Consider the following 13,118-nt stretch of genomic DNA (forward strand, 5'->3'; position numbering starts at 1 on the left):
CTAATTTTTTATATTGCATATATATGCATGTGTGACCATAGCTTTCCACTTTAGCTCCTTTTATTGTGTCACTTGTGTTTACTTTTTTTCAATGCAAGTTTACAGCTACTCGGAGTTCCTAATTGTAGACTCAACTATCTTGGCCTACCGATGATCTAATTTGTGGCATTATTATCTCAAGAAAATATTTGCATTTAATTTCCTTTATATATAAGGGGTATAAGTTCTTACCAAATGTACTCAAATATATGGTTATCGAAAAAATGGAAATATTTTCAACATGAACATGGTTTTAAACGGGCCTTTGCGCCATTTTTTTGATAAACTTCTTCTCCTTTATTCATTCAAAAGTAAAGTAGCCTCGTTTACAAGTAAAGGGATAACCTCATCAGGGGCGTTATCCATCCAAACCCTCGGAGAAGAAAACCTAGCTAACCTTGCTCGTTCATGAGCTACTCGATTACGTTCCCTATTATAATGATCATAAATGACATGGGAAAAACCTAATGACATGAAATAACAGTCGTCTATAATGGATGAAGCGACTGAAGAAGAGTAGCCTTGGCTCAACGCATTCACCACCTCCACGCTATCCGAATTCACTTCAATCTTACTACATCTGACGGTATTAGCAAGATTCAAACCAAACCTCACTGCAATTGCTTCTGCTGTGAACGAGTCGAAGCAAATGTCCATCTTTTCATTAGCAGCCGCTATAAATTTCCCCCTATGGTCCCGGATAACTGCTCCAAATGTTGCTGCGAGTGTGTCACTATCAAATCCCGCGTCATCATTTAATTTCACGTAACCATACTTTGGTTTCAACCAAGCATCTGAACGGACGTGAGCCTTTGGGCTGTAAGAGATGGTATAATTTGCTACTAAGCCTCTCACTGACATATTGATTTGATATGTGCTTTGAGTTTCTTCGTCATGTGTCAATTTTCGCCTTTCATACCACAAATACCAAGCCGTCGTTGCCATCGTTTCTCTGAACTTCGGCAAGCCCAACACTTGGATTTGTTGTTCTGGAAGGCACAGAAGATGTGCCAACACAAGCTCACCTGCCTTGTCAACTTTCAGTGCCTGTTTGATAACAAGCTCAAGACCGAGCATCTTCCACACGTCCATTGCCAATTTGCATTCGAACAACATATGTCTTATGTCATCAGGCCCCTGGTTACAGGCTGGGCAACTCAGATTTATTTTCAAGTGCTTATTAGCCAGGATAAATCGACAGGGAATGGCACTCTGGAGCGCGCGCCACATAAATATTTTTATCTTTGCTGGGCAGACTAAGTTCCATACCGAGTTCCATGTATAAGATGGGTTTGAAGCTCCAGCCGTTGATTCCAACTTGTGCCCAAATTGAAATTCCCATTCTGTATGGTATGCGCAACTGGTCATCTAGTATTATCAAACATTCAAAGGGATGCCTTAAATAAGGGAAATGATTCAAGCGTGCGTCCATTGCTTCCGTAGCCGTAGGATCTGATTCTAATCAGACGGCTCAGGAGCAACGTATTACGTACAGACTAAGTTTTGCAACTGAGTAATTGTTCCAATCTCCCCCACTGCAACGACTGGTGTGTTGCGGGATCTGGATCCCCGCCTCCCGTGCTGCTCCAGAGCTCCCCGCGAAGCTAAAGCCCCTACGCGCTGCTCCAATTGCTGCCGCCAGCAAACACACCAACGAGGCCGCTGGCAAGCATGAGTGCCGCCGCCGGCAAGCACGCCGACAAGCACGTTGATGAGGCTGCAAGGAAGCATGAGCAGTCGCCTCCCGTGTTCCTCCCGAGCTCCCCCCAAGCTGACGCCTCCCCACGCTGCTCCGACCGCCACCATCGGCAAGCACGTTGACACAGTCGTCCCGGAGGTGCACAGACGTCCATGGATGTCGCATCCTTGAGCTTCAGCCGCAACAACATTTCCTGCAACATTATGTCCGTTGCATAAATTTCTGCAACTTGACCTTATGTTGCAAACAAATATCTGCAAATATTTCTGCAATATCATCTCTGTTGCAAGAAATTCAACAACAAATCTCTATTGCAAATGTTTCTGCAACATGACTTATGTTGCAGAAATAGGGAATGACGCTCGGCCACTAGATTGAGCCAGATCTGATGGCTCGCGAGATGGCGTTTTTTAAAATAATCCACTGGCCAACGCGTAGCATGCCCCTTTAAATGATCCAGATATAAATTTAGCCCGTCAAAATCAAAATGTAGTAATACCACAAAAATAATCTAAAATGGAGTAAATTTGTAACTTTCCCAGTCACGAATGGACTTGCCATACGCGGGAACAATAATTACAAATTGCCATACTAGGTAAAGTTTGTAATTTTCCGGATTTCAAAAATGAACAATTACTTCATAAAATCCATACCATGTCCTTACTACGGATTTTTTGTAGATTATTAGCAATATCGGGAGAGATCGCTACATCGTATTGAAGATATTTATCTACCGTTAAGCTTCCAAATGTACTAGCTAGTACTAGTCTCTTTAAAAAAAACAAGTACTTACTGAGCTATGTATTTCACTCTTAGATGGTCCAAGCTAGGTTTTCACGATCCCAACGTTCAACTGTACTTGATCCGTTCCTAAATATAAGATGTTTTAGCTTTTGTCTATTTTCTCATATTCATATGTATCTAGACACGTTTTAGTGTGTATTCACTCATTTTAATCCATTTGCAGTCCATATTGTAATATCTAAAACATCTTATAATTAGAAACGGAGGGGGTAGATATCTATATCTATACCTACTAATAAAGCTAATAATGGGAGGGAGATTTCTTGGTCTCCTTCTATCACCCCTTTCTTTTTCTATCCGTTAATTTTGTGTAAACCACAAAGATTGACAGTTTGAGATTTAAACGAAGGATTGTTTCTTCAATCTCCTTCCATAATCCCTTCGGACGGAAAAGAACAACCATTTAACCGCTTTCATCCTAATTAATTGCCCCTTCGTCTAATCTTCCTCATGCGATTTCTCCGCTGATCCCAGCGCACACCTTCATGTTTCAAATCAGGGGTCATGTTTCCTCCAGAGTAGATTTGAGGTGGAGGCGGCAGAGGCGCCAGTCTGAGAAGGAGGGGAGGGTTGCGGCGGAGGAGTCAGGGGTTGGAGACGAGGTGGCGCCAACGCACAGACAACGAAGGGACGGGGTAGGAACGACGACAGTGGAGGGACCTGAGGAGTATCTTAGTGGGTAGGTCTTTCACTTCCAATGGCCACGTCGACCGGGGGCGCGGGGGGGGGGGGGGGGGGGGGGGTTGGCCATCATCTCAATCTCCTCATGACTCATGATGGATGGGGAAATGGTGGTGGGTGGATTGGAATCCGATTTCCTCCTTCCTTTTGAGACAATGGACTGGAGTCTGATGGTAGCGGCGGCCACGATGTGTGTGGATGGAGTGAAGTGGACCGGTCGACCCATACTGCTGAAAATAAAATTGAAGCCCATGAGGTAAAATGGATCGGCTCATGTAGTGGCAGCTCATTATTACATGTATTGATTTGCCACCCAAAATTGATCTAAAAAATGATTTGCCACTTTAAACGATAGATAATGGTGTACTCCCTCCGTTTTTGTATATAAGGCCACTTCACTTTTTGTGTTAAACTTTGACTTAAAATTTTGATCAACAAAATATGGATTACTCCCTCCGTAAACTAATATAAGAGCGTTTAGATCACTAAAATAGTGATCTAAACACTTATATTAGTTTACAGAGGGAGTATATGTCATCAAAAATATATCATCAGAAAGTTCTTTGAAATGTGCATCCAATGCCTTTTGTGGCATATAACCCACATTTTATTGCTAAAATTAATTGTCAAAGCTAGACATAAAAATATGAAGTGACCTTGCATAAAAAACAGAGGGAGTATACTGATTTATGCTACATTCATCATATGGAAGCATCGTGTGAAAAATAAATCATGAGTAATTCCTAGGTTAATTAGTTTTTTAGGTACAGAATTAGTTAAAACAAATTGATTTACATGTCTCCTGTATAGATCACATGCAAGTTTTTCCAGTTGTCATGGAAGAAAATTTCTCTGAGTTGATTGGAACATCTTTGCTACTCTGAGAAAAAAACTGATGTTACATTTATTTCTGGTATTTCCAAATGAACGTCCTGAAGCCAAATTTCAGTATTGCTATAAACAAAATTTCGTTATATGGAAGCATGAATTATCTGAAATATAATTAGTCATTTTCTTGGTTATGAAAATTTAAACATTATTTACTTGTTTGTTTCCAAAAAATATTACATGCCAAGAGATGTTTTTCTCCACAGATACCTAACTTCCCCTGGCACTTACCGCCACTGATCATGACATCAGTAAACATGTCCTCATTTTGTTTGAGAATGAATACGTGGCCAACTTTTATTGAACACCATGGCAAATTTGGCTACAGGAGACTGCGGTCATTTAATTTGCTCGGCTACATATCAAATTGCCCAGTATTAAATTGATGTCGGTTTCCCCCTCAGAACTCCAGTGCCATATAAAGAACCTCCAGCACACTGCTGCTCATATACTTACAGAGTCTCATCAGCCAGCACAACAGTTCTCTTCTTCATTGTTCCTGAAGAAAAAGCCATGGCTGGTAAGACGACGGACCATGCATCTTAAGCAAAAAAATTATGTGACTATACCAGCAAGGCATCAATCAATAACAAATGACATAGTTAATTTGGCTGGATCACAGCAGCCCAATTTATTTGACTTCACGAGGAAAAAATGAGAACACAAAGACTTTCTTAAGCTAACTCGTAAGGAATTAGAATCGCCACACCTCAAAGAAGGAATGAGAAGAAATACATGTCCTAGATAGCAAAACATAATTGCAGCTGAATCTCGAATCAAACGTGTTCATTCATGTGTACTGGCAAATCAAAGCTAAAACGCATCCAAATTATTCATCTTTTGTTTTTGCCAGGAATGAATGAGATCTTCAGATGCTGACTCCTTATATATTTCAAATGTTAGCCAACTCATAAAAGAACTCCAAATTTAGGCTACTCGTCCAGGCCTTGGCAGCAACCCAAAGAAGCCAAACAACACTGAAACCTGCCCTGATTGTGATCTAGACCGAACCTCGTGGCGAGATCCGATCCGTTGTTGCGGCCCGACCTTTCACGACACTCCACCTTCAGCAGTAGTAGCCTCTCGCCCATGCACGCGATGTACGTGAAGTAGAGGGATTGAACCTTACGGTCCAGCACGAGAAAACCAATCTCGACGATGGTACTCACGCACAAAACAATTTTCACGAAGAGAAATCGCAACACAGAGGTTTTCTAAAGCTTCCTCCAAAACTTAGGGATTTTTAGACAGCTTCCCCCAAAACTCAATATGGGTATTTACCCTAAAAACACATCGTGTCTATTCATAAAGTATCACCTGCCTCTTTTTTACATGACCGCACCCTCATTATCTATAACCCACGTATAGACTTGCATAGTAAGACACCACCCTATCTCTAGCTTCAAATAAATCCTGGACTCTCCTAAAAATATAAAAGTATTTGCCTTTTACATCTCGGCGGCTTTCTTTTATTCTCAAACTAACAAACCGACCCAAACTTGACACACATAAAATTGAGGTTACCACCTCTTGGCCGTACGTGAGCTGCTGGTTTGGTGGACCCCATCCTGTAGCACACAAGCACAACATGTCCGTCGATCGGCGCCTCCTGATGATTTGGCGTATCTCTAGTGGTCGTAGCCTTCCAAAGTAGTAGCAAAATACATGAACTTCTTTCTGATTCTTATCTCCTAATTGTATGGGACAAATATTATAATTAGTAAACAAACTAAATTCCCTGACAAGCTTCCATTCGGATGGACGTGAACATGCAAAGTACTTCCTCCGTTCCTAAATGTAAGTCTTTATAGAGATTCTACTATAAACCGCATACGGATGTATATAGATGCATTTTAAGTTTAGATTCATTCATTTTGCTCCGTATGTAGTCCACCTAGTGGAATCTCTACAAATACTTATATTTAGGAATGGAGGGAGTAGCAGTAATTATCATTGTACGTGCTCTTTGCCCGCTTAGATTTTCTCTCCACGTAAATCTCTTCATATGCTTGATTCTCCTTCCATTTATCCATGCAAGCTATGGAACGTACACACATGATGTGGTTATTCTCAACTTTGCTATTCTCTTCTTGAACATGCATCAAGCTATACACATCGGCTGCACATGTAGCCGGAACAGTACCCAACGCTTGGACCTCCTTGTTCTCCACATTAGATACGGTTGTATCAGATTGAATCACTGGCTATGCAGTAGCAAATAGCACCAGGAAATCAGGTCCAATTCAACATTTATTAGTCACAACTAAGCTTCTAAACATTGAGCAAATTGAGTGATTATTTCCTACAAGTCCAATTCACGGCTGACCGGTGCATGCCACATAGAGGGACCAAGCCAAGCATACAAATTGGTAGAATCTAGACTGAACAACTCATTGCTGCATCGCAACCACCGGAAATAACTCTAGATACCTAAAGCAAGTAATACCATCAGTCAAACAAATTTGTACTATTCATTCAGGAAAACCTGTTGGGAGTAATTCTTATAACTTCTGTATGTCTCAAACAATAAACATTAGCTTCACCATTTGTGTAATTGTGTCAAAAGCTGCAAAGTTAAATCATCTTCAGCATCATTAGACAAAACCAACATTTGAAACATAGAACAACATTAAGCAACTTTTAGTTTAGTCACACACCTTCAACTTCTAATACTAGCTCTCTCAAAAAAAACTTCTAGTACAAGAAATATTGGCTACATCTGATCTGAGTAGAGGTTAATTAAAAGAACAGTGACACATGAGGGGCTCATGGGGTAGAAAAGCAGAAACATTTGGTTTAGCAATGTACAAGTTCGCTAATCACTAAACAATCGGCTTTGATAAAGTTAATACATTATAAAGGGAACCATGGGCCTCCTCTCGTGGGCCTCAAGTTGATCCAAAAATAACAATTCATGCAGTATAAGCCTCAACCAAGGGATTGTGCATAATCTAATTAATTCACACTTCCATTGGTCCAAAATGACTGTCATTCTTTTTACTCTCACAGTGTCAAGCAATACTTTCACCATGAGAGGCAGCCTGCCATGAAAGGCAGCATCATAGGAGGTTGTCAGGTGCGCATAAAGACTGAGCAAAGGGTTGCGGAAAAAATCTTACAATCTTTCTTGCAATTTGGCACTTGAGAAATGGTAGTAAAAAGAAAAGAAAATATATTTTTTAACAGCAGTTCAGATACCTCAACATACATACAGAAGATAAGCTTAAGCTTACCTGCTTAACAAGTAGAGGTATTGAGCAAAAGCTCACCTCGGTCCTGTCCACCAGCAACAGCTCCATCATGTCCACCACCAACACATGTTTCTACAAGCATAATAAGTCAAAGCAAAAAATGTGTCATGTGGGGCAGAGGTTATCTGGATATATTCTTAAGCTTGTCCTACACCATATTGGAAGTAAAATAAAATATACTCATCATACTAATAAACCCTGGAATATAAGTGATTGTGATTTAGATTTTTTTTTCATGTAATCAACTTTGAAAAGTTGTGCGTCTCATCTTGAGAGAAAAAAAGATACTGCAGCTATGCATTACACAAGTACAAAAACAGAATGTTGCAGAATAACATTGCTATATGTTGACGAGATCATCATGCAACCAAAGAAACAAGTGATGCGACAATACTTACAATTGTTAGCTTAACATGAAAGGATGTGAACACAATTCCATCAACCAGCCATTAAAAACTAACTTGATTTGTTATACCCGCAGTGCAAAGGCATATGATTATTTCATTTTTTCTGAGATGTGTAAAGGCATGCTATTACCTGCAACAAAGACACTTTCAAATGGAAGATAGTGGGCAAGCATGCTGGGATGGGGAATTTTCTTGAACTGCAATGACTCAAGATGAATCAGGAAGAGGCCGATAACTGATGTCCACATGAACACCACATTATTCTCTTCAGCAAACCCTACTATGTATAAGTGCGCTCTCTTCTCTGGATTCAGGGGAAGTAGCTTGTCCAATTCAATAGTTCTTTCTAGCTCCCATGAACCAACACCATGACAATCGGTCTTTCTCCTCCATGATTGTGCGCAGAAGTCTATCACGATGAGGAAACCAAGGCCACCGCCCTTTGCCCGTACAACCGTCAATTCATGTCTGCCATGGGAGGAAACCACACCCACTGGTGTCGGTATCACGGCTACGCTCTGCTTCAACAAATCAAACTCGAGAATTCCAACTAAGCTCCCAAAAAGCATCCAGTGAAGGGAATTATCAACCAACACAGCTTCCTTGGACGGAGAAACCATGAGGGGCCGGCTGCCGATAGGAACCTTGGGCGGAAGCGGCGCTGAGATGATATCACCCCACACACCGGTCCTCGAGGAGTAAACGCAGGCCAGCATTTGCCTATCCTGCATGTCATAATCGTCATCTGCCACTACCAAAACCACCTGGAAATGCTGGTCCTCTCCGGCAGCACGAAGCACCGCCCCGTGGACCATGGTCCTGTTCAGATGTCCCATTAACCCAGGGGGGAGGGCGATGAGGTGCTGGTCGGCGGTAACCGGATCCCACACCAGGACCCGGCTCAACGAAAGGTGGATGACGAACACGAGGCCGTGGCGGGATCCGAGGGGCATGAATTGGTCGCCGTCCTCAAACTGCAAGCCGAAGCGTTCGGGCGGGACACGGTTGGGGGCATCCACTGTAGGTACGAAGTAGAGGCTGCGAGGACCCATGTCGAAGAAGCCGATGAGGGGAGGGTTGCGGCGGTGGCGGCGGCGGAACCGACGGACGAATCGTGGGTCGGAGATGAGCCAGCGCCATTGACGGCAGACGAGGGAGGCGCGCGGGAGGGAGGAAGGCTGCGGGGGGAGGCGGAGGAGGATCTCGGTGAGCAGATCCTCGTCTTCCAGCGGCTGCTCATCTCTCGCCCTCGTTCCTCTCGTGAGGGTGTGAAGTAAAGTGGACCGGCCCACGATATCTAATACTCCTCCCAAATTTTTTTTGCCCTGCAGAGATTTAAGCCCACGATCACCTGAAAAAAGATTTTAGGCCCACAATAATGTATCCATTCGCACCTACCACATTCCATTCCCTATACCACCACTAAAAAAAGTAAAACATTTCAAAAAAAAAACAGTAAAAAAACCACATTACATTCCCTAAAAAAAACACATTCCAAACCCGACGTTCACCGGTAACCTTACCGTTGCCGTCGGTGCTGATGCTGTTGTGTGCACATGCTCCACCTCCGAAGATTCGTCATCATCTCTCATATCCCTGACCTTCCACCCCCTCTCTTCACCGCTCCCTTTCCGCCGCCACACTCGTCTCGTTTCTCCAAAATCTGGATTCGCCGTTGAGGGCTACATCGTCGAAACGTGCGGGCCCACCCAAGCCATCATCTCCAAGATGCAGTACAACCTGCCTCTCTTTGGGTCCTCTAAGAACCTCTTTCGTCCGCACGATAGACACATATATCTTATCAAATTCAACCTCGAGAGGGTGGTGGACCCCAATGTCGAGTTCTTGCGGCCGTCTGAGGCTAGGTGCTTGTGATACTGCCAAGCTCTACTTTGTTGTGCCGAGGCTGCTCACACAAAACCGGAACACGTCAGGGTGACGGTCGCATGCATAGAAGGTGTTGGTGTGCCCCGTGGTTCTGTGATGTCAAGTACGAGGAAGGAGATGGTGGTGAAGAAGCAAGCGTCGGCCGTTGCCGCCCTGTGCATGCTCCTCCTCCTCATGTTGTCAAGGCCATTCCATCAGCAGTTCTCTTGTCACTCCTGCGACTCCTATCGTGAGTGCTGCCCAAGGTGCAAACGTACCTTTCCGATACTCTGCAAGGTCGAGTGTGGCGGCCGATGCGATAACACCGGCGACCGTGTTGGTGCCTGTTTGGATGCATGTGCCATGGACACCGGCGACCGGCGACCGAGTAATTAGGGAAATATAACTACACATATGAATATATCTAGTGTAAGGCAGTTTGCTTACATATTTTCTTAGTATATCTCTCATTGTGGGTCTAACTATATATGTCATTGGCCATTGTCTAATCCAAACTGCATGTAGGTTTGCTTAGTCTAATTTCTTCAATTGCAGTAATGGTAGATGTTTAGCCCTTCATATTGAGCACATGATCAAAATGGTATGACTACATTCACCACTAATATTGCTTTCATCATGAATTCCGCTTTTTACAAACATAATACTACATATCATTAAATGTAGTGGTCAAAGTATTGTTTTTTATGTTGTGTAAGGGAAAAAATGACATCTTTGTGTTGGACTAAAGGAAATCTATCCATTGATAAGATGATGCACGATCCCGTGTTTGAGGCTTCTACTTGCATGAATTGAATTTAATATGATTTTTCAATAAGTTGCTAGCTGTGTTTTTTCTATAGTATCCGTCTACAAACCAAATGTTTCTGCTTTCCTAATCCATGAACACATCATATGCTCATTGATCTTTTAGCTTCTACTGGAACCAGATGCTGCCAAAAACAGCCTAGTGATAGAAGTTGAAGGCGTACCTCAAATTACATGTTGTTCTCTGCAGGTAATGTCGACGGTTTGCCATGAATGCCTTGTATAAATTGGTTTGACTGACGCGGTGTGATTTCCCTGCAGGTATCTACAGTTACATTCCGGTTGCTGAGATGCAGATGTGGCTTGTTAGCTTGCTTCGGTTAGTTAGTACCTTACATTCAATTAATCTTGCTTGACTGCATCATTATGCTTGTGTTCATCTTTTCACCGTTTTCTTTTGTGTTCCATGCTGTACCATGTGGGCAGTATTCCGCGTCAGGTTTCTACTTATGTCCCATTTTGTGTGTTTGCTTTTGGTGAATGTTTATCTGGTTCTGACCGATGAATTTTGAATTATTTTGCTTTTGTTGAGATTCGTGCAGTGCTTGGATTAGTTCGCTAATATTTGAATTATTTACACGTTAAGCTCTTATGTTGCTTAATCCTCGCAAAAAGAAGATAAAGAATTTTGCTGTTGTCATCTAGACAGAGGAAGGTAAAATCAAAATTAGGAGGGATTTTCCACATTCATCGATAACCATGTTTATATTAAGATTCACAAATTTTCTCACAAGTGTTGCACGGAAGCAAAACACATTTTATTGATTGATGCAGCAATCACAGCTGCTCGACATCATATGATAGCATGATCGACCGGCCCTTAGGCTCTTCAATGTTCCTTGTCTGGATCGGGACCAGGGGCGCCCCACACATTGTAGCACTCATCGACACAAGCTTCGGGATCTGCGAAATGGCCCAAGATCATCAGAACAGATGTTTCCTTTTTGCTTTGTGAAAAGAACACACATTCAACCAGTGTACATGAGAATTCATACATAAACAGAGCAAACGCATCCAATAAAGTTTGTGTGAAAAGAAAACATATTCTATCGTTCATGTCTTACCGGCCAACGACGCTGGCAGGTCACAGATGGAGTCCGTGTTGCAGGCGTTGAAACAGGTGCGAAGGGGGTCGAAGACGTCGTCGAAGAAGGGGCAGCTACAGGCGCACATCACCTTGCAGAGCCACGGAGGGGTGCTGTTCTTGCACCCAGGGTAGCACTTCTGGTAGCACTCGCACTTGACCTCGGACAGCTGCTGATGGGATGGCTTTGGCAGGGTGAGCAGGAGGAGCAAGCACAGGGCGGCAACGGCGGCCGCTCTCTTCTTCGCCTCCATCTCCTTGGCCTCACAATCGTACAGGAGAAGAGAACTCCTGTGGTGAGTGGTGGGCTGGTTGAGTGAGGGCCCTTATATATGGGAGTTCCGAGGGCAATATTGACATTGACCCCGCCGCCCGCCTCCCGACTCCTCCTCCCGACCCCGTGCGGCCGCCGCCGGGCCGCACCGGGCGGCCACATCCCGATCTCCCCTCGACTCCCCGTGCACCCCCTCCCTCCGCTGCCGCCGGCAATGTCGCTGGGCGAAGGCCCCGTGGCGCGGCGGCGGCGGACCTCCTCTGGCGTCCTGAGATCTGAGGCGGCGGCGGCCTGATTTGGATCTCCCTCCCGACGAGGATGGCAGGCAGCGGCGGCCGGGGCGTGACGGGGGGTTTGGCTGCACCCGGCGGGAGTAGTACGAGATGGCGGCAGCGGTGGCCGGGGCGCGTCCCAGGCTGCCGTTACGTCCTCAAGCCGCTGCATCTCATCGGATTCGGCGACGGCTCGCTGAAGCACTCCGGGTCTACATCGCATCACGAGGATTATGGCGGTGGTGGTCATCTCCTACGCCGGAGGTGGTCGACCTGTGACTGGATGATCGGATCTCGAGATCTGTAATCTAGTCCCGGCTACGAGTCGGGGAGACATAGTTGCCGGTGAAAACCGAGCCGATGGCGGACGATGGCGGCGTTCTGCGCCGTTACCTTGATGAAGGCATCATTCTGTAACTACTGTCAACCCACTCGTGCTGCTCCGGGGGAAACCCTATGATCTGGTTTTCCTGATCGGACGATAACGGCACTGCGGTGTCGTTTCTCTCTTGGGAGCATCGTTTGTGGAGCAGCGCTGGAAGTCAGAGGTAGGAGGTGGAGCGGCTTCGTCTTGCACGGAGCTTCGGTGGAGATGTCAAGTCATGCCTGACCGACAGGTGCTACGCTTTGTCATGCCTGGTCGGCAGGTACTACGCACGACAGATCTTCCAAGGACTTCAAGCTGTGTCGGCTGGTGGTACTTGGCAGCATGGCGCTGAGGTGTATCAGTGGCGACCGCGACGTGCTCAGCTGTTTGCACGCAGGGAGGAGGTGCAGTTGGGCGCCGTGGTGGCGTCGATGATAGCTAGACCGAGCAAGGTTGATGCTTCAGTACAGTTTTGAACATGGAGCGGTGGCAGTTGGCGGCGGCGGCCTCTAAGAGCACGCCGGACCAGTGTGTGCCTTAGACCCGGCAAGTGGCTAGGTTGGGGTCTCAGGTCTTAGATGTTAGGCTTGGCTGCGATGTCTGTTTGGTATTAGGCCCAGGCTATCTGCGCCCCTTCATCAGCTGGATAGGTGTAGCGACA

This window comes from Triticum aestivum, chromosome 6B, assembly GCF_018294505.1.
Source record: "Triticum aestivum cultivar Chinese Spring chromosome 6B, IWGSC CS RefSeq v2.1, whole genome shotgun sequence".
NCBI lineage: Eukaryota > Viridiplantae > Streptophyta > Magnoliopsida > Poales > Poaceae > Triticum > Triticum aestivum.